The sequence below is a fragment of the Lithobates pipiens genome, unplaced genomic scaffold (genome assembly GCF_037356315.1).
Source record: "Lithobates pipiens isolate NorthernLeopardFrog02 unplaced genomic scaffold, aLitPip1_a1.2 Scaffold_25, whole genome shotgun sequence".
Lineage (NCBI taxonomy): Eukaryota > Metazoa > Chordata > Amphibia > Anura > Ranidae > Lithobates > Lithobates pipiens.
The window spans coordinates 165,695,306-165,723,230 of record NW_027507787.1 but is presented as its reverse complement, the minus strand read 5'-3'; positions in this window follow the sequence as shown (position 1 = coordinate 165,723,230).

Below are 27,925 nucleotides of genomic sequence, written 5' to 3'. Positions count from 1 at the left end.
TGTCCAAAAAATTGATTTTGTGTAAATCATAGGACATTGTGAAAAAAAGATTGAATGCATTTTGATTAATTTTTTCTAAATATTGTATAAGCATTTCCTCTGGCCCATTCCACACCAGAAACACATCGTCTATGTAATGTTGCCACAGCACAATGTGCTCTGTGTACATTGTCAATTGATCATTAGATAGGAAGGTCTTTTCCCACTTCCCCAGGTACAAGTTGGTGCATAGCATGTCCCCATAGCCACCCCTTGCACCTGGTGGTAGTGGGATCCTTTGAACAAGAAGACATTGTGTCTTAATATAAAGTCAAGCATCTGAAGCACACATTTGTTAAACTTCCATTCAGCGGTTGATCTTTGTTGCAAAAATACTTCCAATAAATGCCACCCCCAAATCATGTGGGATGCTGTTATAAAGTGACTCAACGTCTATTGTAACCAATATCGCTGAGTCAGGAATTTCCAAATTCTCTAATATTTGTAATAAGTGTAGGATGCCAATTCAAGGACATGGGGTCTCAAATGATCATCTATGACCTGGCTAACCCCTTTGGAAATACTCCCATTCCCAGAGATGATAGGTCTTCCTGGGGGATTTTTAATATCTTTGTGCACCATAGGTAGTGCATACATTGTTGGAATTCGAGGATGTCTTGCTCATATGAATTCCAACATCTCAATGGTAATAGCCCCAGACAAATGGGCTTCATCTACCAGGTCATAGAATTCTTGATTGAACTCCGCTACCATAGAGGTAGGAATTTTGCGATAACACTCTCGGTTGTTGAGAATCTTTAAACACATGGCCTCATACATAGAATTGTCCATTAGGACAATACTCCCGCCTTTGTCTGATCCCTTGATTGTTATTTCAACATTATTTTTAAGGGATTTCAATACATTATATTGTTCAGAACTGAGATTTTTTGTTGCATTATATTTTCTAATAGTTTGAATATCTTTAGTTGTTAGTTTGACAAATAAAGCCAAAGCCGGATTTTGATTTAGTGGAGGAAATTTATCAGATTTCCTCTTAAAGACTTTTTTGGAGTAGGAGCACTCTGGTATATCTTCCTCAATGCTATCCTCGCTATCAAAACCCTCCTCCCAAACGTCCATGCAGGACTCATTTTCCTGCACTAGCTGGTTTAGGTCAGGTAGGGTTCTGAAATCAGCCGCTGTAAGATTAGGAGCAGTAGCTTCCTGTTGTGTAGATTGTTTTTTGTACATGCTTTTAAAAAGCAGCTTTCTTGCAAATAAATAAATGTCCTTTATTGTTTCAAAATTATCAAGAGTTTTATTGGGGCAAAATGATAACCCTAAAGAGAGCACTTTACTCTCAACGGGTGTAAGTGCATGTGAAGATACGTGGATAATATTCAACTTTCCTTCACAGGCATTGGTGTGAACATCAAGTCCTATGTTACAGGTGGAGTGAGAGACTGTGTGAGAATTGTTTTGTCTAAAAAATCATCAAATTGTCTTTGTGTTTTAGGAATTGCTCTTGAATCTTTTGCGCTCTTGGTGAGTTTACCCTTACCCATGTTGCTACCTTTCGTGATATCGCTATTACTCCAGGGATTTCTAGGTGTACCTCCATTTTTACCTCAAGAAGGTCAGCATAAAAGGACCTCATGACCTCCAGAATCCGTGACCGGGACTGTCAAGGAACCTGTACTGTCCTTAAGGTCAACGACCGTTTTAACAGCTACACCTTGTTTGCAGTCCTGGCAAGGGTCATGCGAGTGGTACTTCCCATAGTCCCTCTCCAGAACCAAAGAGGCATGCTGGTCATATTGGCACTTTCTGAGAAGAAGTTTCACTTTGGAGATTGCCCCAGGATTTCCTCCGCCCGAGACAAGAATATTCAGCTTCCTCCGTAGACGTTGGTAGGTCATGTATTTATTAAACTGTTTTCTATTGGCAAAGCCCCTGAAGAATCCAGCGATCCTCTTTTTGGTCAGCTCCCACCACTCAGCCTTGCTGCTACAAAAGTCCAGAATGGTCACCTGTGCCTGAAAGAATTCCTAAAAGGATTGTCTAATATATTCTTCCTTTGGAAGAGTCAATTCCATCTCCAGATGCCCTTGCCCCTTTGAGGGGCGTCTGAAGCATTCAGGACCACAGATAGCATACAGTGATCAGAGAACTCTACTGCCTGCACCACTGGGGGGGAGGGGGGAGAAAGCAGAGGTCTCCTTAAAAAAAAACTATCCTACTCTGACTATTACCTTGATGAAAGGTGAATCTGGTGTCACCCGGAAGGTGCTTAATGTGCACATCCACAAGACCAGCATCCCTAACCATACTATTTAAAAAAATGCTATCATATCCAAGCCTATCCTTGGATTTCTTCCTGTTCTTGGGTCTAGTTACTGTATTAAAGTCACATCCAAAGACTACTTGCCAGGATGTAAAATAAATGGCTTGATCCTTGTAAAAAGTCCCACTTTATGTGCGGCCCATAAACATTAATTAGGCGCAGGTCCTGCCCTCCCACAAGGACGTCTAAGACCATACATCTCCCAAACTCCACATCAATAACACGCTGGACAGTTACCATGCTGGTTTTAAACAACACGCTACACCACCATAAGGCTCGGCCGCAAGAGACCAGTAAGATGGACCATATCTCCACTCTCTCTTAGCCATATGAATCTCTGCCAAAGAGGTTAGCCTAGTCTCTTGCAAAAATAAAATTTCAGCATCTAATTGGCTGAACAAAAAGAAGGCCATAGAACAAGCTCTTACTGACTTAATGCTGGCGACATTTATTGTCCCCGCTTTTAACGGAGGGGGAACCGCCATTTGGGTTATTTGGTGGATTGCTTCTTAGCTCCCCTCTGCTGCTCATCCACAGAAGCCTCACTCTTTCTTGAGGCTGCCTCCAACTCCATTTCTGAATCTGAACTTTGCTCCGAAGAAGCCCCAGATGAGGTAATATCTAACTTAGAGGCTCTATGACGGTTGAAGACAGGCACTGGGGCTTCCCGTCCAGGCTCTGTTCCACACCGCCTGCCTCTTCAGCTGCCCAACCTTCCTTCTCTCCTCCAGGTACTGCAGGTCAGCTTCAGAGATGCTCTCATCTCTTGCTTTTTTCTTAGAAGTCTTCACAGAAGACTTCTTTACAGAAGGAGAAGAAGCACCCTTTTAGTACTCGCTACCACTCCTGGTGGGGGGGGGGGCTTCCTTTAAGAAATACTTTTCCTTTAAGAAAGACTTAGGAGGGGAAGACTTATGGGGGCTGACTGACTCAGGGGACACAGACTTGGAAGGTTCTGACACAAGAGTAGCAGGTACAGTAGGCTGGGGGGACACAGAGACAGAGACAGATACAGAAGGAATACTTGCACAGGAGGAGTGGCACAGGAATTTGAGAGGGATCCTGAACAAGACCAGAGGAGGATGGTACACAAGGGGCCTCGCCCTCCAACCTGTCCCGCCTCAACAGGTCATCTATTACCTCCTTCGCCATATTGTGCCAGGACTCAGGACATCGACTGTAGGGGTGACCAAGGCGCTGGCACAGGCTGCACCTTATCATCTTACGCAGTCCTTAGCCACATGACCCTGCCCCCGATGCACTGAACATATCAAGGTTGAACAGGAGGAGCTCAAATGCTTTCCTCCTCCACAGTGGTGACACAGCATTCGACTGACCAGGGTAGAAAATAGTCATCCTATCTAGGGATGAGCCGAACACCCCCCGGTTCGGTTCGCACCAGAACTTGCGAACGACCCCCGCGTTCGGTACGAACGTTAGAACCCCATTGAAGTCTATGGGACTCGAACGTTCGAATTGGAAAGTGCTAATTTTAACGGCTAATATGCAAGATAGTGTGCTAAAAAGGGTTTGGCGATCTGCCTCCTGCCTCAGGGGACATGGGTCACTGCAAAAAAAAGTTTTAAAAACTACCGTTTTGGCGGGAGCACTGATTTTAATGACGATTAAAGTGAAAAAAAAAAGTGAAATATTCCTTTAAATATGGTGCCTGGGGGGTGTCTATAGTATGCCTGTGAAGTGCCACGTGTTTCCCGTGTTTAGAACAGTCCCTGCACAAAATGACATTAAACGGAAATAACACCATTTAAAACTGCTTGCAGTTTTAATGTTATATCTGGTTCCTGCAATATGGTTGAAAATCATTCAGAAAAATGGCATGGGTAGCCCTCCCTGCCCATTACCAGCCTATTTGGGTCTTGTACGCATATTAAGGGGAACCCCGTACCCATATTAAAAAAAAGGAAATGCGTGTGGCCCCCAGGCCCTATATACTCAGAACAGCAGTATACAGGCGGTGCAAACAAGACAGGGACTGTGTAGGTTTGTTGTGTTAAGTTGAATCTGTTTGTCATTTTCAACCGGTACATTTTTAAAGTGTAGCTCCAGTCAAAAAAAATATCTTTAAGCTTTTTGGAAAACATAGGGAAGGGTTATCACCCCTGTATAATTTGTTTTGTCGTCCATCTTTTTTCATCTCACTTGCTGTTGTCTCCTTCCGTTTGCAAGTAGGAGATATTTGTAAGTTGGATGTTTGCAAGTAGGGGCCTGCCCTATATGCTCTGCAGAAATGGCGGAACAAGGTGTTGGTTTTGCAACAACATTGTAAGCCCTCAAAGTGACTCTTGGTGGCCGCTGGAGCGCCCTGCTGTGAACGATTATATCAAGAATTGTAATTACATGCCATTGTTGAACAGTGGTAGAAAAATTGACCTTTGGTGGTTGTGGTGCTGGTGCCACAACACTATAAGTCCTCACAGTTACTCTGGGTGGGCACAGGAAGGGGCCCTCCTGTGAAATATTATATCAAGAATTGTAATTACATGTCCCTGTTAAACAGGGGCAGAAAAATTGGGCCTTAGGCACTGGTGCCATCACACTGCAACCTCTGCCATACACTCTAGTTTTATTGCAGGAATTAGCCCTGCTGCAAAGCATTGCATCAAAAATTGTACTTAAACGCCCCTGTTAAACAGGGGCAGAAAAATTGGGCCTTAGGCACTGGTGCCATCACACTGCAACCTCTGCCATACACTCTAGTTTTATTGCAGGAATTAGCCCTGCTGCAAAGCATTGCATCAAAAATTGTACTTAAACGCCCCTGTTAAACAGGGGCAGAAAAATTGGGCCTTAGGCACTGGTGCCATCACACTGCAACCTCTGCCATACACTCTAGTTTTATTGCAGGAATTAGCCCTGCTGCAAAGCATTGCATCAAAAATTGTACTTAAACGCCCCTGTTAAACAGGGGCAGAAAAATTGGGCCTTAGGCACTGGTGCCATCACACTGCAACCTCTGCCATACACTCTAGTTTTATTGCAGGAATTAGCCCTGCTGCAAAGCATTGCATCAAAAATTGTACTTAAACGCCCCTGTTAAACAGGGGCAGAAAAATTGGGCCTTAGGCACTGGTGCCATCACACTGCAACCTCTGCCATATACTCTAGTTTTATTGCAGGAATTAGCCCTGCTGCAAAGCATTGCATCAAAAATTGTACTTAAACGCCCCTGTTAAACAGGGGCAGAAAAATTGGGCCTTAGGCACTGGTGCCATCACACTGCAACCTCTGCCATACACTCTAGTTTTATTGCAGGAATTAGCCCTGCTGCAAAGCATTGCATCAAAAATTGTACTTAAACGCCCCTGTTAAACAGGGGCAGAAAAATTGGGCCTTAGGCACTGGTGCCATCACACTGCAACCTCTGCCATACACTCTAGTTTTATTGCAGGAATTAGCCCTGCTGCAAAGCATTGCATCAAAAATTGTACTTAAACGCCCCTGTTAAACAGGGGCAGAAAAATTGGGCCTTAGGCACTGGTGCCATCACACTGCAACCTCTGCCATATACTCTAGTTTTATTGCAGGAATTAGCCCTGCTGCAAAGCATTGCATCAAAAATTGTACTTAAACGCCCCTGTTAAACAGGGGCAGAAAAATTGGGCCTTAGGCACTGGTGCCATCACACTGCAACCTCTGCCATACACTCTAGTTTTATTGCAGGAATTAGCCCTGCTGCAAAGCATTGCATCAAAAATTGTACTCAAACGCCCCTGTTAAACAGGGGCAGAAAAATTGGGCCTTAGGCACTGGTGCCATCACACTGCAACCTCTGCCATATACTCTAGTTTTATTGCAGGAATTAGCCCCGCTGCAAAGCATTGCATCAAAAATTGTACTTAAACGCCCCTGTTAAACAGGGGCAGAAAAATTGGGCCTTAGGCACTGGTGCCATCACACTGCAACCTCTGCCATACACTCTAGTTTTATTGCAGGAATTAGCCCTGCTGCAAAGCATTGCATCAAAAATTGTACTTAAACGCCCCTGTTAAACAGGGGCAGAAAAATTGGGCCTTAGGCACTGGTGCCATCACACTGCAACCTCTGCCATACACTCTAGTTTTATTGCAGGAATTAGCCCTGCTGCAAAGCATTGCATCAAAAATTGTACTTAAACGCCCCTGTTAAACAGGGGCAGAAAAATTGGGCCTTAGGCACTGGTGCCATCACACTGCAACCTCTGCCATATACTCTAGTTTTATTGCAGGAATTAGCCCTGCTGCAAAGCATTGCATCAAAAATTGTACTTAAACGCCCCTGTTAAACAGGGGCAGAAAAATTGGGCCTTAGGCACTGGTGCCATCACACTGCAACCTCTGCCATACACTCTAGTTTTATTGCAGGAATTAGCCCTGCTGCAAAGCATTGCATCAAAAATTGTACTTAAACGCCCCTGTTAAACAGGGGCAGAAAAATTGGGCTGTTGGCATCACCCAGAACCAAAAATGTTCTTCCAACATATCAGCGGAGGAGGAAGAGGATAGACAATCAACATAACAGGACAGTCACTCAGCATCAGCATAGGCAGTCTTGAAGGGATGTGGTATTTCAAAAAAAATTATTCGGTTACATCAGCTTCAGGTGCTTGGTAGCTGTGGGTGATCCAAGACTGATTCATCTTGATGAAGGTCAGTCGATCAACTGATTCGGTGGACAGGCGCACCCTGTGATCGGTAACGAAGCCACCAGCAGCACTGAAGGTGCGTTCCGAAAGAACGCTGGATGCAGGACAGGCCAGTAGCTCAATTGCATACTGTGCAAGCTCTGGCCAGTGATCCATCCTCAAGACCCAGTAAGCCAGAGGATTTTCAGTGGGAAAGGTGTCCAAGTCTGACCTTGCCCCTAGGTATTCCTGCACCATGTAAATTAGACGCTGGCGATGGGTGCTGGAACCAATCATACCTTGGGGCTGCGGACTAAAAAATTGTCTGAAAGCATCAGTCAGACGGCCACCTTCTCCACCGCTCCTTCTGACTGATGCCTCAGCAACACGTTGTCCAGGACCAGGAGTTTGTGACCTCCCAGTCTCTGGGAACGCGTTGCACAGAGCTTTCTGCAAGGCCTCCCGGAGATGTCTCATCCTCTGCTCCCTCTGCGATGGCAAGATAAGGTCGGCAACCTTACCCTTGTACCGTGGATCAAGGAGAGTGGCCAGCCAGTAATGGTCCCTCTCCTTGATCCGAAGAATACGAGGATCCTTCCGCAGGCTTTGCAGGATCAGGGAGGCCATGCAGCGTAGGTTAGCTGAGGCATTCGGTCCGGAGTCCTCTGGGTCACTAAGGACAACATGATCCGCAGCTACCTCCTCCCAGCCACGTACAAGTCCACGTGTTTCTTGGGACTGTAAATCATCCCTATAAGACTGCTGCTGCTGATGCTGAGTGCCAGCCTCCACCTCCATGCTGACACAATCATCCTCCTCCTCCTCTTCCTCCTCCTCACCCTCTTCCTGTGTGATGGGTGGCACAGCAGGAACACTGTCTGGATAAAGGGGGCCTTGAGAGGCAAGGAAGTCCTCCTCTTCCTGCCTCTGTTCTGCCTCAAGTGCCCTGTCCATTATTCCACGCAGCGTATGCTCCAAGAGGTGGACAAGAGGTATAGTGTCACTGATGCATGCACTGTCACTGCTCACCATCCTTGTGGCCTCCTCAAACGGTGACAGGACAGTGCATGCATCCCTGATCATGCCCCACTGGCGTGGTGAGAAAAAACCAAGCTCTCCTGACCCTGTCCTGGTGCCGTAGTCGCACAGGTACTCATTGATGGCCCTCTGCTGCGTGTGCAGCCGCTGCAGCATGGCCAATGTTGAGTTCCATCTGGTGGGCATGTCACATATAAGGCGGTTCTTGGGCAGGTTCAACTCCTTTTGGAGCTCAGCCAGCCGAGCACAGGCATTAAATGATCGGCGGAAATGCACACAGACTCTCCTGGCCTGTTTCAGGACATCCTGTAAGCCGGGGTACCTGCCCAAGAACCGCTGCACCACCAGGTTAAGGACGTGAGCTACACAGGGCACATGGGTCAGTTGTCCCTGTCGGAGGGCGGAGAGGAGGTTGGTGCCATTGTCGCAAACCACCATTCCTGGCTTAAGCTGGCGTGGCGTCAACCACCTCTCGGCCTGCCCCTGCAGAGCTGACAAAACATCCGCCCCAGTGTGGCTCCTGTCCCCCAAACAAACCAGCGCAAGCACGGCATGGCATCGTTTTGCCTGCGTACTTGCGTAGCCCCTGCAACGCCTACGGAGCACCGCTGGTTCTGAGGACAGAGCACTGGAAGAGGCCATGGAGGAAGAAGAAGAGGAGGGGGTGGAGGAGAGAGGTGTGTCACAACCAATAGTAGCATTTTGGAGGCGTGGTGGCGGAACAACCTCCAATACTACTGCACCTTGTCCTGCATCCTTCCCAGCAGCCAGAAGAGTGACCCAATGGGCCGTGAAAGACAGGTATTGTCCCTGTCCATGCCTGCTGGACCATGAGTCAGCGGTAATATGCACCTTACCGCTGACCGCCTTGTCCAGCGAGGCAAGGACATTGCCTTCCACATGCCAGTAGAGAGCCGGAATTGCCTTCCGTGAGAAAAAGTGGCGTTTGGGGACCTGCCACTGAGGAACCGCACATTGTACAAACTCACGGAAGGGGGCCGAGTCTACCAACTGAAAAGGCAGCAGTTGAAGTGCTAGCAATTTAGCCAAGCTAGCATTCAACCGCTGGGCATGTGGATGGCTGGGAGTAAATTTCTTCCGCCGGTCCAGCAGCTGGGGCAGGGACATTTGTCTGCTATAATCGGACGTGGATGTACCACTAGCAGAGTTCCCGGAAGCACTTGGCTGTGACACACCTAATTCTACACCTTCATTCCTCTCAGAGCAGGTTTCAGAGAGGACTGAAGGTCTAGTGGGGTTGGAGATGCCAGCTGATGAGGAGCAAGGAGAGGTCCGCTTTGTTCTTTGGTGTGGGTCTTTGAGGTATGCTTGCCAACGAGCTGCATGGCAGGTCAACATATGTCTGGTCAAGCATGTGGTGCCCAAGCGGCTGATGTTTTGGCCACGTGAGATACGCTTGAGACATATGTTGCAAATAGCAGCGGTGCGATCTGATGCACTCGTCTCAAAAAAGGCCCACACCAAAGAACTTTTAGAATAACGCGCAGAGGAAGCGCTCTGCGCAGAGGAAGCGCTCTGCGCAGGCGGAGCTCTGCGGTGTGATTCAGTCGGTGTGCTGCCCCTAAGCTGGCCCCCGGAGGGCATCCTGCCTCGTTGGACATGTGCCTCCTCCTCCTCCTCCTCCTCCTCCTCCTCCCTCCTTCCAGGCACCCACGTGGAGTCAGTGCCCTCATCATCCCCTCCCTCTTCATCGCTGTAGCAAACCTGGCAGTATGCTGCAGCTTGTGGAACATGACTGCCAGATTGCTGTCCTTCTTGAGCATCCCCTCTCTCTGTGCTCACGCTACTGCCTTCCTCTAGCTGAGTGTCATCATCAGAGCCCACCAAACACTGGGCATCCTCCTGGAGCATGTACCCAACACTGTGCTCAAAGAGTTCAGGAGACTCCTCAGGAGGACGTGGTGGGTCTAGGGAAGGAGTCACTGATGATGACATTGAGAGGAGGGACGACGATGTGTTGGCAGCTGCTTTTCTACTACCCTGAGACTGGGTGAGAGAGGATGAGGAAGATGAAGAGGGCTTGGTCATCCACTCTACCAAGTCGTTGGCATGTTGCGGTTCAACATGTCCAGCTGCAGAAAAGAAGGACAAGCATGTCCCATGGCCACGTGCTGATGACAATGCACCGCGTCCCCGACCAGCACTGTTGTCTCTAGACACAGAGCCTGCTTGCCCTCTTTTATCGGCTCGCGCCTGTCTGCCTCTCCTTGCTGGCCTTCCAGACATGGTAATGGCCTGAAGGGAGTTGGGTAAAACAGTAGTTGGGTAGTTTATATTGTGCTGGAGGCACACAACACCCACTAACTCCTGCAGATGCCTTTTTTATAGAACAGCAGAGTTAAAGGGGTATATACAGATGTATACTGTGCTGTGCTGGAAGCACACACAACTTCCAATAACTCCAGCAGATGTCAATCGGGCCCAAATAGAGAACAGCTATGTAGGTGGATAATAGCGGTATGTACTGGGTACAGAGCAGGCACACAGCACGCACTATCTCCTGAGTGACACTACTGACTGCAAGCTCTATTGTTAAAGATGGACCACTAGCTATATAGGTGAGGTGAATATCACGGTGTATACTGCGGTCAGGGCACGCAGACAATAACAAGAAAACAGCAGAGTTAAAGGGGTATATACAGATGTATACTGTGCTGTGCTGGAAGCACACACAACTTCCAATAACTCCAGCAGATGTCAATCGGGCCCAAATAGAGAACAGCTATGTAGGTGGATAATAGCGGTATGTACTGGGTACAGAGCAGGCAAACAGCACGCACTATCTCCTGAGTGACACTACTGACTGCAAGCTCTATTGTTAAAGATGGACCACTAGCTATATAGGTGAGGTGAATATCACGGTGTATACTGCGGTCAGGGCACGCAGACAATAACAAGAAAACAGCAGAGTTAAAGGGGTATATACAGATGTATACTGTGCTGTGCTGGAGGCACACACAACTTCCAATAACTCCAGCAAATGACAATCGGGCTCAAATAGAGAACAGCTATGTAGGTGTATATAGTGGTATGTACTGGGTACAGAGCACGCAGACAGCATGCACTAACACTACTGACTGCAAGCTCTATTATTAAAGCTAGATCACTAGCTATATAGGTGAGGTGAATATAGTGGTGTATACTGCGGTCAGGGCACAGACAGTAACCACTACACAAGAGCAAAATAGTAAATCAGCCAAAAACGATTGGTGTGTAACTGTGTTGAAGGTACACAGAACACCCACTGCTTCAGATGCTAACAAACACTACACGAGGCCGCCTGAAAGGCAGCTTTATATAGTGTGGGGCGTGCACTACACAGTCTGAGCTATGATTGGCCACAGGCAAGATGCCTGTGGCCAACCATTGCTCTTCCCGCTACTGGCGCTGCGATTGGCCAAGCATGCGGGGTCACAGTGCATGCTTGGCCAATCGTGAGACAGCAATGCATTGCGCCATCGCAGTGCATTGTGGGCCACACGAATTTTGCCGCGAACGGCCCAAACGTTCGGAATTCGGCGAACGCACGAACGACCGATGTTCGAGTCGAACATGCGTTCGACTCGAACGCGAAGCTCATCCCTAATCCTATCCCTCTTATAAAAGCTGAGGAAGGCAGGTGATGGACCACATTACCATCCTTGGCCAACCTGACCGTTACCGACCAACCCCCAGTCCAGATGTTACATTCATCAAAGTTTTTTTCGGGCTTAGTCAAAACTTTACCATAATTCTTTAACCAGACCTCTAAATCCCGAGCAGGGATGCTCTCATTAGTGAGAATAATTGTGATCTTTTTCACTGTTGATCTCTATGAAGCTGCAACTGGGGCCAGACCTTCCCATTAGCGTCTTGACCTGCACCGAGCCTCATATCGCTCCCAGAACAGGTCAAAACCCTCTGGCTCGGTGAAGCTAAAAGTATATTCCCGGCTCCCAGCTACATATATTAGGGCATAGAGGTTGTTTGTCCTAAAACCCATATCCAAAATCATATCCACCACCGCACGCCGTGCTGGAGGGAATACACCACCTTTCCATCTAAGAAAAATTGCATTTTGTCTCGGACCCCTAGCAGAAGCCAGAGACCCAAAACCAGATCCTGGGGTGCTCAAAGTGGTAGGCCGCAAGGGGAAATTGTTAGGCCACAGGGGGACACTATTCCTCCCACTAATACCAATGATGTGGCACTATTCCTTCCATTTATACGGCACTATTCCTCCCACTAATACCAATGATGGGGCACTATTCCTCCCACAAATAGCAATGATTTGGCACTATTACTCTCACTAATACCAATGATGGGGCAATATTCCTTCCACTTATATGGCGCTATTTCTCTTACTAATACCAATGATGTGGCACTATTCCTTCCACTGGCACCAATGATGGGGCACTATTCCTCCCAAAAAGACCAATGATGGGGCACTATTCCGCCCACTAATACCTATGATGGGGCACTATTCCTCACACTAATACCAATGATGGGGCCAGGTGCGTAACTAGAAATCACAGGGCCCCATAGCAAAATGTTGTATGGGCCCCCCCCCCCCCCCCCCCCACAAAAATAAAATGAACTAATGCCATTGAACAACAGACCACCACACCCATGTGGCACAGTACCCAGGCAACAGCTTATATTAATTTTGAACAACAAAGTATGCAGTATACTGTATGCAGCCCCTGAAGGGAACACATTGCAGACCTCCATGCCTTCTAACCAATTTCTGTTCTGTTATATAAAATGAAATAGTTCAACTCACCATAATGCAAAATCAGTGGGATCCCTGAGCGTGTCACTTGCCATCATCGCCTGCCACCAGATGCAGATTGTAACTTGTCACACGTTGCGGAATGTCACCTACCACATGTTGCGGATTGTCCACTTGCCACATCCCAGATTGTCACTTGCCAAGTCACCTGCCACACATTATGGATTGTCACTTGCCACGTCCTGGATTGTCACTTGCCACACATTATGGATTGTCACTTGTCACGTCACTTGCCACACATTATGGATTGTCACTTGCCACACATTAAGGATTGTCACTTGTCACATCACCTGCTACACGTTGCGGATTGTCCACTTGCCATGTCGCCTGCCACCAGATGCAGATTGTCACTTGTCACACGTTGCAGAATGTCACCTGCCACATGTTGCGGATTGTACACTTGCCACGTCCCGGATTGTCACTTGCCACGTTACCTGCCACACATTACTGATTGTCACTTGCCCCGTCCCGGGTTGTCACTTGCCACGTCACCTGCCACACATTACGGAATGTCACTTGCCACGTCACGGATTTTCACTTGCCACTTCCCCTGCCACATGTTACGGATTGTCACTTGCCACATCCAGGTTGTCACTTGCCACGTCACCTGCCACACATTACGGATTGTCCCTTGCCACACATTACGGAATGTCACTTGCCACGTCACCTGCCACACATTACGGAATGTCACTTGCCACATCACGGATTTTCACTTGCCAAGTCCCCTGCCACATGTTACGGATTGTCACTTGCCACATCCAGGTTGTCACTTGCCACATCACCTGCCACACATTACGGATTGTCACTTGCCACGTCCTAGATTGCCACTTGCCACACATTACAGATTGTCACTTGCCACATCCTAGATTGTCACTTGCCACACATTATGGATTGTCACTTGCACGTCCCGGGTTGTCACTTGCCATGTCACCTGCCACACATTACGGATTGTCACTTGTCACATCACGGATTTTCACTTGCCACGTCACCGACCACATGTTACGGATTGTCACTTGCCACATCCAGGTTGTCACTTGCCATGTCACCTGCCACACGTTATGGATTGTCACTTGCTACGTTCCTGGTTGTCACTTGCCACGTTGCCTGCCACACATTATGTATTGTCATTTGCCACGTCATGGATTTTTACTTGCCACGTCACCTGCCACACGTTATGGATTGTCACTTGCCACGTCCCGGGTTGTCATTTGCCACGTCGCCTGCCACACATTACGGATTGTCACTTGCCACGTCACCTGCCACACATTACGGAATGTCACTTGCCACACATTACGGAATGTCACTTGCCACATCACGGATTTTCACTTGCCACGTCCCCTGCCACATGTTACGGATTGTCACTTGCCACATCCAGGTTATCACTTGCCACGTCACCTGCCACACATTACGGATTGTCACTTGCCACGTCCTAGATTGCCACTTGCCACACATTACAGATTGTCACTTGCCACATCCTAGATTGTCACTTGCCACACATTATGGATTGTCACTTGCACGTCCCGGGTTGTCACTAGCCACGTCACCTGCCACACATTAGGGATTGTCACTTGTCACGGATTTTCATTTGCCACGTCACCTGCCACATGTTATGGATTGTCACTTGCTATGTCACCTGCCACACGTTACGGATTGTCACTTGCTACGTCCCTGGTTGTCACTTGCCACGTCGCCTGCCACACATTATGTATTGTCATTTGCCACGTCATGGATTTTTACTTGCCACGTCACCTGCCACACGTTATGGATTGTCACTTGCCACGTCCCGGGTTGTCACTTGCCACGTCGCCTGCCACACATTATGGATTGTCACTTGCTCTGCCACTTTCCTGCTGTGTCACAGAGTCAGGCAGCAGATTATCAGTCAGGCAGCAGAGAGATAATGGCATCTCTCTGCTTCCTGGCTGCCTGCACAGTGAGGGGGGAACTGCACTGCAGGGATGCAGGGCGGCGAGAGATGATGTCATCTCTATGCTCCCCCGCCCGTCAGCTCCCTGATTGGCCAGCCCACTCACGCCCACTCTCTCACCAGCGGACCGGCCACTCTCATCCCCCTCCCACTATCACCCGCGGAGCCGCTGACCGCCCGCTCTCACCCTCGGAAGCCGCCCGCGGACCACCCGCGGAGCCGCGGACTGCCCGCGGACCGCCCGCTCTCACCCGCGGAGCCGCCCGCTCTCTCCCGCAGAGCCGCCCGCTCTCTCCCGCGGAGCCGCGGCACCTGTCCTGACCGGGCCCCACTTGACTGCAGGCCCCATAGCGCCCGCATGTGTTGCTATGGCGGTAGTTCCGCCACTGGATGGGGCACTATTCCACTCACTAATACCAATGATGGGGCACTATACTCCAAAGACATGCTGGTAGGTTAATTGGATCCTGTCTAAATTGTCCCTAGTATGTATGAATGTGAGTTAGGGACCTTAGATTGTAAGCTCCTTGAAGGTAGGGACTGATGTGAATGTACAATGTATATGTAAAGCGCTGCGTAAATAGATGGCGCTATATAAGTAACTGAAATACAATAAATAAAATAATATTCCTCCCACTGACACCAATAATGGGGCACTCTACCTCCCCCTGACATCAATGAGGGCACACTATTCCTCCCACTGACACCAATGATGGGCCATTATTCCCACTGCCCCATCAATGGTGTCAGTGCGAGAAAGGAGCCAATAGGAATTTCCGAAACGCATTACAATAGCAACCAGCCTGCCCCAGGGGTGATGTCACATCCAGCCCTGTGTTCCACAGTGGCTTTCCTCACTTTCTGGAACATTGAACATTCTGTTTGCTGTCAAACGTGGCATGGCTGCAAATACGCTCTTTGATCTTATATTTCTGTGAGTTTGCATTTGGCTTTTTAATCATAATAAACCAATTGATGCTGCACTTAGCTGGCGCCCCCTTGTGTTCCTTTTTGTAATTTCAGAGATATGTTCCTGTCTCGGGTAGAGCTGCCTACTGAAGCACAATACTCTTCCTATGGGACTTTTATGAACTACATATTTATCTAGGGGGGGTAGCAGCTAACTTATGTGGATGGTGCATTAGCATTTGTTTCCGCCACAATTTAATTTGTTGTTTGTGTATAGCTACCCACACAGCTGCTATGGAGCCTGGGATAGGAGGGGGGCCCACATTCAGGAGAACGTTAAATTAAAACTAAACAGTGACATTTCCAGTATAGAAAGGATGAAGTCAGACCTCAGGATTGATCTTAGCCACAGATCCCCCTCTGGGCAGTAGGGAACACTTACTTAGATGTCTAAGCAGTGTATATTTATTTCCCTATGGACTTTTGCTACAGACTGAAATTAACTCTGTGTGCCTAATGCAGTCACAAATTTCACCGTTTCTTATCTACTAAAAGCCTGAGGGCCTATTCACACTTGTGTGTTGTGAAGCTGATGTTCCTGCACATTCCTGCTCCATGGTCGATGCATTGCGGTGTCATTTGTTGTGAATGGAAGCCCAACACAATGTACAGTAGATTGAAAAGCAGAATGCAATGCGCTGTGCATTGTTATCTGCTACAATGCAAAAAATTTGCCATGGGCCTTTTTTCATCCATTGTGGTGCATAGGCAGCCTATTCAGAATGAATGGGCTGCCTTAACGCAACACATGTTACTGTACTGCAACAGATCACTTAAAGTGTTACTAAACCCACAACAGTAAAATCAGTCTGTATATACAGTAAAACATGCTTGTTATACTCACTGTGGAACCTAAGGGGTTAATCCTCTGCATTGTGTAAAAAGGATGTTTGATCCTGTCTTCTCTGATCCTTCCCTCCTCTTATGCCCCTTACACACGAGCGGACTTTCCGTCGGAAAAATCTTGGATGGTTTTTCCGACGGAATTCCGCTTAAGCTTGGCTTGCATACACACGGTCACACGAAAGTTCCCTGAACTTTCGACCGCCAAGAACGTGGTGACATACAACACTACGACGAGCCGAGAAAATGAAGTTCAATGCTTCAGCGCATGTGTCCAATTGTTTCCGAGCATGCGTAGGAATTTTGCCTGTCGGAATTGGTACAGACGATCAGAGTTTCCAATCTGAACTTTTTCTCACCGAAAAATTGAGAACCTGCTATCAATCTTTTGTTGGTGGGAATTCCACCAGCAAAAGTCCAATGGAGCATACACATGGTCGGAATTTCCAACCAAAAGCTCACATTGGACTTTCGCTGGCGGAATTTCTGATCATGTGTAGGGGGCATACCTGTCCCCAATCCATCTGCTGATAGAACAGTGCCTTGGGGGCACTCTGCACATGCTCAGTTTGGTGTGTATTGGGAGAGAGGGTTTTTTTTGTTTTTTTTTGGGAGGGTGTATGTTATTGACACTATCCAAGCAGAAAGTCAGGGGACAGGCAGCCTCATAGGACAGTCAGAGTAGAATGGAAACAAGCTTTAACCAGTGCTCGGCTGGACACTGATAGAAGTTACAAGACTGCTATATACTGCTGATGAGAAAATGTATTTAGCAGTTTATGTTTACTAAAATAATTGCTTTTCCATGTTCTGTGTACTGTGGGAGACCAGATATAATGAATGCAGGGTCCTGGGTTTAGTAACACTTTAAACATCAATAGGCCCTAAAGGACAGCTGAGGTTTGTAGTTCTACAAACAAGTTTAAAACTTTTAGTTTATAAGACAGTAAGTAATTGTGTACAAGAGCATTAATCATTTTATTATAACATAAACTATAATTATGGTTACTATTATTATTGTATTACAACTATAATATTTATGCACAGTACTGCTCCCTAGTAATCTGCCTTCTCTGACAGCTCTCCCGCTGCCTGCCCTTGGTTAGGAATACTTTATATTAAAATCAATGACATGTCATTGCCAGTGGCTACAGAGAGTTATCCGGGGGGCCATTCAAATTTTTGCTTTGGGTCCATCCGTTGTAGTTATGCCCTTGATTTTACACTTTTATATTACCACTCTTTTTTTCTTTCTGTCTTTTCTCTTACATCTCTCCTGTCCTCCCTTTTTTCTATCTCTCTCCTTCTCTTTTTTCCTAGTATCTTACATCCCTCTTCTTTTTTCTTACATCTCTCCAGTTCTCTCCCTCTCTTCTCTCTCATCACTTATCTTTCTTTGACCGCTTTCACTTTATTCTTTCTCATTCATCTCTAATTTTGTTTTTTTCTCTTCTATGCCCCACATCTATTTTACTTACATCTCTATCATTCATTTTCTCTCTCTTGCTTTCTTTTTATACCCCTCATGTTCTCTCTCTCCCTTCTCGCTCACCCTTTCTTCTCTTTGTTCTATCTCTTTAACGCTCTCTCTCACTTTCTCTTTTCTTTCATATTTTCTGCTTTTTTGGACTTATATCTCTCCTCTCTATTTTTTTTTCTCTTTCTTTTCTCTTCCATCTCTCCTGCCCTCTTTCTTCTTTATTCTGCTCCCCTCATATCTAATATCTCTCCTTTTATTATTTCTCTCTTTCACTCTCTCATCCTCTTCTCTTCCGTCTTCTTAATTTTCTCTCTTCTGCTTCCCCCCTTCTCTATTCACTTACATCTCTCCTCCCTCTTGTATCTCTGTTCTCTTTCCTCTTCTAACTCTCCTCTCCTCTTTCATGTCTCATCTTCTCATCTCTCTTCTGCTCTCCCTCTCTATTCTTACTTGTATCTCTTATGTCTTTTTTATCTTCTTTTCCTTTGTTCTTACATCTCTCCCCCCCTCTCTCTCCCCCCTCTTTCTCTCTCCCCCTCTCTCTCTCCCCCTCTTTCTCTCTCCCCCTCTCTCTCTCCCCCCTCTCTCTCTCCCCTCTCTCCCCCCTCTCTCTCGCCCCCCTCTCTCTCTCCCCCTCCCCTCTCTCTCCCCCCTCTCTCTCTCTACCTCCCTTTCTCTCTCTACCCCCCCTATCTCTCCCCTCTCTCTCCCCCCCTCTCTCTCTCTCTACCCCCTCTCTCTCCCCTCTCTCTCTCCACCCTCTCTCTCCCCTCTCTCTCTCTCTACCCCCTCTCTCTCCCCTCTCTCTCTCCACCCTCTCTCTCTCCACCCTCTCTCTCTCCCCTCTCTCTCTCTCTCTCTACCCACCCCCTCTCTCTCCCCTCTCTCTCTCCACCCTCTCTCTCCCCCTTTCTCTCTCTCTCCCCCTCTCTCCCCCCCTCTCTCTCTCTCCCCCATCCCTGTTCTCTGCCATCTCTACTATTCCCTCTTCTGCTTCCCCCCACCTGTTTCTCCACCATTTTTATTTTTCACCACCATTTTCCCTTTCATCTCTCCTCTCTCTTTTATCATACTGTGTCTAGCTCCCTTTTTTCTTCCATCTCTCATGTACCCCCAATCTTCCATATCTCATGTACCCCCTCTCTTCTCTTCCATCTCTCATGTACCCCCACTCTTCTCTTCCATCTCTCATGTACCCCCTCTCTTCTCTTCCATCTCTCATGTACCCCCTCTCTTCTCTTCCATCTCTCATGTACCCCCTCTCTTCTCTTCCACCTCTCATGTACCCCCTCTCTTCTCTTCCATCTCTCATGTACCTCCTCTCTTCTCTTCCATCTCTTGTTCTCTCTTTACTCTCTCTCTCTTCTCTTTCATCTCTCATCCACTTTTCCCCTCTCTGCATTCCCCCATTTTCCCTTACATTTCTCCTCTCTCATTAGACGTCTCTCTTTTTACTCTTCTTACCCCTCTCTCGTTCTTTCCCTCTCTTCCAGTGCTGGGACAAGGTCACCCAGCGCCCAGGGCAAAGATGCCAAACTGCTCCCCCCTTTCCCTTAGGGTTAGGGTCAGGATGCCCCCTACCCCTGCAATAAACCATTGCGACAGGGGCAGCCGCCCCTCCTGCCCACCCCTTGCCCCAGCCCTGCTCTCTTCTATCCTTTCTACCACCTCTTGACTTATGTCCTTTATCTTTTTTTCATTTTTTCACTCTACTGTACTGTACTGTACCAATTTTCTCTCTGCTGCTTTTTTGCTTCCTCCATTTTAATTTACATCTCTCTTCTTTCTTTTATCTTCTCTCTCTTTTTTTTCGTACATATCTCCTGACCTCTCTTTTTCACTCTCTCTCTCACTTCTCGTTCAGCTCTTGTTCACTTTCTTTTATTTCTTTCATTTTCTCTCTTTTCGTCTTTCATCTCTCTAAAAAAATATCTGCTCCCCCCTCTATTTTAACTTACATTTCTGTTTTATCTTCTCTTTCTTTCCTCTTCCATCTCTCCCGTCATTCTCGCTCCCTCTCTTCCCTTTCATCTCCTGTTCTCTCTTTACTCTCCCTCTCTCTCTCTCTTCACTTTCATCCCTCATTCTCTTTCTCCTCTCTGCTCACCCCCATTTTCTATTACATCTCTCCTCTCTTCTTTAACTTCTCTATTTCTCCTCCCTACCACCTCTTGATATTTTTCTTTTATCTTTTATTCTCTCTTCTCTTCCATTTCTCCAATATTCTCTCTCCCTCTCTTCTCTTCCATCACCCTCTGTCTCTCTTCACTTTCATCCCTCATTCTCCTTCTCCTTCCTGCTCACCCCCATTTTCTATTACATCTCTCTTCTCTTCTTTGACTTCTCTCTTTTTCCTCTTCTATCTCTCCTTTCCTCTCTCTCTCTCTTCCTCTCTGCCATGACTTGACTTCTTTTTTTTATTCTCTTTGATCTCTGCAATATTCTCTCTGTTGTTTTTTTTCTTACTCAATTTTTATTAACATCCCTCTTCTTTCTCTTTTATTATCTCTCTTTTCACATCTTTCTTTTATTTATTTTACTTTCTCTCAGTTTTTCTTTCATCTATCTATATGTTTTCTTTTCTGCCCCCCCCCCCCTTTATTTTCACTTACATCTCTCTTTTATCTTCTCTTTCCTTCCTCTTCCATCTCTCCTGCCATTCTCTCTCCCACTCTTCTCTTCCATCACCTGTTCTCCTCTCTTTACTCTCCCTCTCTTCTCTTCCATCACCTGTTCTCCTCTCTTTACTCTCTCTCCCTTCTCTTCCATCACCTGTTCTCCTCTCTTTACTCTCCCTCTCTTCTCTTCCATCACCTGTTCTCCTCTCTTTACTCTCACTCCCTTCTCTTCCATCACCTGTTCTCCTCTCTTTACTCTCACTCCCTTCTCTTCCATCTCCTGTTCTCCTCTCCTTACTCTCCCTCTCTTCTCTTCCGTCACCTGTTCTCCTCGCTTTAATCTCCCTCTCTTCTCTTCCATCTCCTGTTCTCCTCTCTTTACTTTCACTCTCTTCTCTACCATCACATGTTCTCCTCTCTTTATTCTCCCTCTCTTATCTTCCATCTCCTGTAGTGATGGCCGAACGGTTCGCCCGGCGGTCGTTTCGCGGCGAATTTCCGACTTTCGCCGTCCGCGGGTTCGAACGCCTTTTTCCGTCGTTCGCCCCGGCGGACTTACGTGTTTAATGTATACAAGAACTTTAACCTTTCGTGACACGTTTATCATGTGTTACAGGACAACCAATTGAGACATGACAGCTCATGGACACTTGGACATTCCCCCTAACCTATAAATACACCCGATCCGGTGGCCATTTTACATTCTTTCTTCTGTCACTGTAGGGAAAGGATCCTGTGTGGAGTAGGGACAGAGAAAACGCTAGCTATTTGGTACACAAAAGTTCTTTTCAGGACTGGTATAGGTGTTAGGTCAGCAGCCTGAGTTTCTTTTGTCAGTTTAGATAAAGGGACAGAGCGCTGTATGCTGCTATTTTAGGGACAGCTCAGCCAGATTAGTCTTTCTTCATCATCATCATCATCATCATCATTAGCTGTTACTATCAGGTCCACAAAAGAGCTGTTCCAGCTAATCGTTCCAGCCTACTCTTTTTTGCCAATTTGTATAGGGACAGGCAGGAAGCAGTGTGTCAGGCAGTGAGGATAATTTTAAAGACTTGCTGTTACTATTAGTTCCACAAAGGTTCTTTTCAGGACTGGTATCAGTGGTACGGTAATAGGCTTGTACACGTATAATATTCTTTCTTCCAAATATAGAAAGAATATTATACTTGACTGCTGCCCTTCTGCTGCAGTCTGCTAATCATTCACAACTCACTTGTTCCACAAAAGTTCTTATAAGGACTGGTAACTTGGTCTGTCTAGGGTGCTACGGTACATAGGCTTGGGTGCGGTACAGTCTGCTGTTCTGTAAGGACCGCTATCGGTCCACAATAGATAGGGTTGCCGTGCACTACTGCTGACCGCTGCCCTATACTGCAGCAGTCCTTCAGCGGTATAGGGACTGACGCACAGTCTGCTAAACACTAATACACAACCTGCTTGGTCCACAAAAGTTCTTATAAGGACTGGTAACTTGGTATAGGGTGCTACGGTACATAGGCCTGAGTGCGTTACAGTCTGCTGTTCTGTAAGGACCGCTATCGGTCCACAATACATAGGGTTGACGTGCACTACTGCTGACCGCTGCCCTATACTGCAGCAGTCCTTCAGCGGTATAGGGACTGACGCACAGTCTGCTAAACACTAACACACAACCTGCTTGGTCCACAAAAGTTCTTATAAGGACTGGTAACTTGGTATAGGGTGCTACGGTACATAGGCCTGAGTGCAGTACAGTCTGCTGTTCTGTAAGGACCGCTATCGGTCCACAATACATAGGGTTGCCGTGCACTACTGCTGACCGCTGCCCTATACTGCAGCAGTCCTTCAGCGGTATAGGGACTGACGCACAGTCTGCTAAACACTAACACACAACCTGCTTGGTCCACAAAAGTTCTTATAAGGACTGGTAACTTGGTATAGGGTGCTACGGTACATAGGCCTGAGTGCAGTACAGTCTGCTGTTCTGTAAGGACCGCTATCGGTCCACAATACATAGGGTTGACGTGCACTACTGCTGACCGCTGCCCTATACTGCAGCAGTCCTTCATTGGTATAGGGACTGACGTACAGTCTGCTAATCACTAACACACAACCTGCTTGGTCCACAAAAGTTCTTATAAGGACTGGTAACTTGGTATAGGGTGCTACGGTACATAGGCCTGAGTGCAGTACAGTCTGCTGTTCTGTAAGGACCGCTATCGGTCCACAATACATAGGGTTGACGTGCACTACTGCTGACCGCTGCCCTATACTGCAGCAGTCCTTCATTGGTATAGGGACTGACGTACAGTCTGCTAATCACTAACACACAACCTGCTTGGTCCACAAAAGTTCTTATAAGGACTGGTAACTTGGTATAGGGTGCTACGGTACATAGGCCTGAGTGCAGTACAGTCTGCTGTTCTGTAAGGACCGCTATCGGTCCACAATACATAGGGTTGCCGTGCACTACTGCTGACCGCTGCCCTATACTGCAGCAGTCCTTCATTGGTATAGGGACTGACGTACAGTCTGCTAATCACTAACACACAACCTGCTTGGTCCACAAAAGTTTTTATAAGGACTGGTAACTTGGTATAGGGTGCTACGGTACATAGGCCTGAGTGCAGTACAGTCTGCTGTTCTGTAAGGACCGCTATCGGTCCACAATACATAGGGTTGCCGTGCACTACTGCTGACCGCTGCCCTATACTGCAGCAGTCCTTCATTGGTATAGGGACTGACGTACAGTCTGCTAATCACTAACACACAACCTGCTTGGTCCACAAAAGTTCTTATAAGGACTGGTAACTTGGTATAGGGTGCTACGGTACATAGGCCTGAGTGCGTTACAGTCTGCTGTTCTGTAAGGACCGCTATCGGTCCACAATACATAGGGTTGCCGTGCACTACTGCTGACCGCTGCCCTATACTGCAGCAGTCCTTCATTGGTATAGGGACTGACGTACAGTCTGCTAATCACTAACACACAACCTGCTTGGTCCACAAAAGTTCTTATAAGGACTGGTAACTTGGTATAGGGTGCTACGGTACATAGGCCTGAGTGCGTTACAGTCTGCTGTTCTGTAAGGACCGCTATCGGTCCACAATACATAGGGTTGCCGTGCACTACTGCTGACCGCTGCCCTATACTGCAGCAGTCCTTCATTGGTATAGGGACTGACGTACAGTCTGCTAATCACTAACACACAACCTGCTTGGTCCACAAAAGTTCTTATAAGGACTGGTAACTTGGTATAGGGTGCTACGGTACATAGGCCTGAGTGCGTTACAGTCTGCTGTTCTGTAAGGACCGCTATCGGTCCACAATACATAGGGTTGCCGTGCACTACTGCTGACCGCTGCCCTATACTGCAGCAGTCCTTCATTGGTATAGGGACTGACGTACAGTCTGCTAATCACTAACACACAACCTGCTTGTTCCACAAAAGTTCTTATAAGGACTGGTAACTTGGTATAGGGTGCTACGGTACATAGGCTTGAGTGCGGTACAGTCTGCTGTTCTGTAAGGACCGCTATCGGTCCACAATAGATAGGGTTGACGTGCACCACTGCTGACCGCTGCCCTATACTGCAGCAGTCCTTCAGCGGTATAGGGACTGACGTACAGTCTGCTAAACACTAATACACAACCTGCTTGGTCCACAAAAGTTCTTATAAGGACTGGTAACTTGGTATAGGGTGCTACGGTACATAGGCTTGAGTGCGGTACAGTCTGCTGTTCTGTAAGGACCGCTATAGGTCCACAATAGATAGGGTTGACGTGCACCACTGCTGACCGCTCACCTATACTGCAGCAGTCCTTCAGCGGTATAGGGACTAAGAGTTTTGTCACAGGGTCATTTAAAAAATGACATGCAGAGGAAGAGGCAGGCCCTTCCGCAGGGGTGGTAGGGGTAGGGCAGGAGCAACAGGCTTGAGCCAAAGTGGGAAGTTGCAGAAGGTGCGTTCAATTACTTTAAAGGATGCACCAGACTTGGTTGAGTGGCTCGCTCAGCCTTACTCTTCTGCACCCTCCTCATCCTCTCGATCTGCACCCTCTTCTTCACTCTCTGCTATGTGCACCCCCAAAGACACTACCACCAACAACACGACCACCACCACCACCACCACATACCTTCCGCTTGAGTCACTGGAATTATTTTCCGATCCATATCAAGAGGACATTTCTGATGCGCAGCCACTCTTGGTATTGGATCAGGAAGAGGAGGTAGCAACAAGCGCTACTCAGCAGTCTGACGCCAGTACCCAGATCAGCCCAAGGAGGAGGTTGGTCCCCGGTGTTGCTGCCTACTCCGAGATCTCTACTTATAGCGGTGGGGAAGGTGACGTTGATGATGACGTGTCTAGTGATGTCACGTGGGTGCCCACAAGAGAGGAAGAGGAGGGGAGTTCAGAGGGAGATATGGACCAGCAGATAGGGAGGAGAAGCAGCAATGACTTACATTGCACAGCAGGGACAAAGCAGACTGCAAATGTATCAGGAGCGAGTCATCGACCATGTACGGTCACATCTGGCGCTCCCAGGACACCGGCACATGGCTCCGCAGTGTGGGCTTTTTTTAACGTGTCCGCTGCTGACAATAGCGTTGCCATCTGCAATCTTTGCAGTCAACGCGTTAGTCGCGGTAAGCCCAATACTCACCTAGGGACGACCGCCTTAAGAAGGCACATGAGCAGCCATCACCGAGCCCAGTGGGAGCAACGGAACACACAAAGCCACACTGCAGGCTCTCACCGTCCAGCCTCGTCTTCTACTTCTCCTTCTCCTCTCTCCTCACAATTGTCCTCCACTCCACCTTCCATCACGCCAAGCTCACATTTTTCTGCAAAAAGGCAGGCTTCCGTGGGCCTAATGTTTGAGCGTAAAAAAATGATGACGCCGGATAACCCTCTTGCCCAACGGTTGGCGGCTGGCTTGTCAGAACTCATAGCCCGCCAACTACTGCCATATAAACTGGTGGACTCGGAGGCCTTTCGCAAATTTGTGGCCATTGGAACACCACAATGGAAGGTCCCAGGAAGGAAGTATTTCTCAGAGAAGGGCATCCCAGAGCTATATGGCCATGTTCAGCGGCAAGTGAATGTATCTCTGGCACACAGTGTCGGTGCCAAGATACATCTGACCACAGACACGTGGTCTAGCAAACACGGGCAGGGAAGGTATATCAGTTTTACTGCCCACTGGGTGAACCTTCTGACGGCCGTCAAGCATGTAACCCGTGGCACCCGTGTAGATTTGGTTTTACCGCCACGGATTGCATGCAGGCCTGACTCTTCTTCTCCTCCTCCTACTCCATCCTCCTCCCTCTCCTCCTCAGCTGCCTCCTCCTTTTCCGCTGCTAGCGTCTCTTCCACTGCACCGCCCAAGCTCCCCAGAACCTATTCCACATGCCAGGTGAGACGTTGCCATGCCGTGCTGCGTCTGTTGTGCCTGGAAGCAAAGAGCCACACTGGCCCGGCACTCCTTTCAGCTTTGCGTTCACAGGCAGATGAGTGGCTAACACCGCTCAATTTGACAGTTGGTAAAGTGGTGTGTGACAACGGTGCCAATCTGCTTAGCGCATTGAAACAGGGCAAAATCACGCACGTGCCGTGCATGGCACACGTCTTAAACTTGGTCGTGCAGCGATTCCTTGTCAAATACCCTGGGGTCCAGGACATCTTGCGGCAGGCAAGGAAAATCTCGGCCCATTTCAGAAGATCTTACACGGCCATGGCTCGCCTTGCTGACATTCAGCGGCGACACCATCTGCCGGTCAGACGTCTTATTTGCGATTGCCCGACGCGATGGAACTCAACCTTCTATATGCTTGATAGGCTGCTCCAGCAGAAACGTGCAGTTAACGTCTACCTGTATGAACTCTGCGAAAGAAACGGTTCTGGGGAGCTGGGTTTTTTTTCACCGCGCCAGTGGCTGCTCATGCGCGACACATGCAGACTTCTGCGGCCATTTGAGGAGATCACCAAACTGGTCAGTCGCAGCCATGGCGCCATCAGTGACATGGTACCTTATGCCTTCTTTCTGGAGCGTGCATTGCGTCGTGTCATTGATCAGGCTGTGGAGGAGCAGGAGCGGGAAGATGAGGAAGTCGCAATGCTGGATGAATTCCCAGGGGGGGCTACTCTATCTGAGACAAGTCAACAACAGGAGTCTGATGAGGAGTCAGAGGAGGATGGTGCCGGGGCGGATGAGCAGGAGCAAGAAGAGCATGCTTTAAACCTTTCTGGGATCCCTGTTGTGCGAGGATGGGGAGAGGAGAATGAAGAGGACGACATTATCCTGGATGATGAGCAGGAGCCAGGCCACCACACCGCTTCCACTTTAGTGCAAATGGGGGCCTTCATGCTCCAGTGTTTTAATAGGGACCCCCGTATAAAAAGCATGAGGGTCAAGGACCAGTACTGGGTGGCAACGTACTTAGACCCCCGGTACAAACACAAAATGGCGGAAATGTTACCGCCGTCGCAGAGGGCTGTCAGAATGCAGCACTTCCAGGCCTTGCTTCGAGAAATGCTGCATTCTGCTTTTGCGTGCGCTGGCAGAGGAGCAATTCCCACTCCCAGAGAAGGATTTGCGGGTACCAATCCAACAGCGCCTGCAAGAAGAGGCCGGTTTGAAGATGTGTTGGTGACTTCGGATATGAGGTCATTCTTTCAGCCGACCCATCGACAGGTGTCATCCGGATCCAGCATCAGGGAACGCCTAGACCGTCAGGTGTCCGACTACATTGGGTTAACGGCCGATGTGGACGCTCTGAGGAGTGATGAACCCCTAGACTACTGGGTGGGCAGGCTTGACCTCTGGCCAGAGCTTGCCCAATTTGCAATCGAACTGTTGGCTTGCCCCTCATCCAGTGTCCTGTCCGAAAGGACGTTCAGCGCAGCAGGGGGGATTGTGACCGATAAGCGTACTCGCCTAGCTCACCACAGTGTTAACTACCTCACATTTCTAAAAATGAATGAGGCATGGATCTCGGAGGAATTCAACACATGTGATCAGTAGACCATGTATATGTCTATAAACAATTTTTGGAATCAAGCACACAGACCTTCTTAATTCATTTGGCTCACTTCCCTGACCCAAAAAAGCACACCGTACTATATGCCCCTACCCTCCTCTTTGAAGAGGTTGAGCGGTGTCATATTTCTACTGGGGCTGCTTATTATGAGGGGTTCCCACCATCCCTGTGCTGTGCTGACTTCCTCCTGGGTGTTCTTATTATGAGGGGCTCCCACCATCCCTGTGCTGTGCTGACTTCCTCCTGGGGGTTCTTATTATGAGGGGATCACACCATCCCTGTGCTG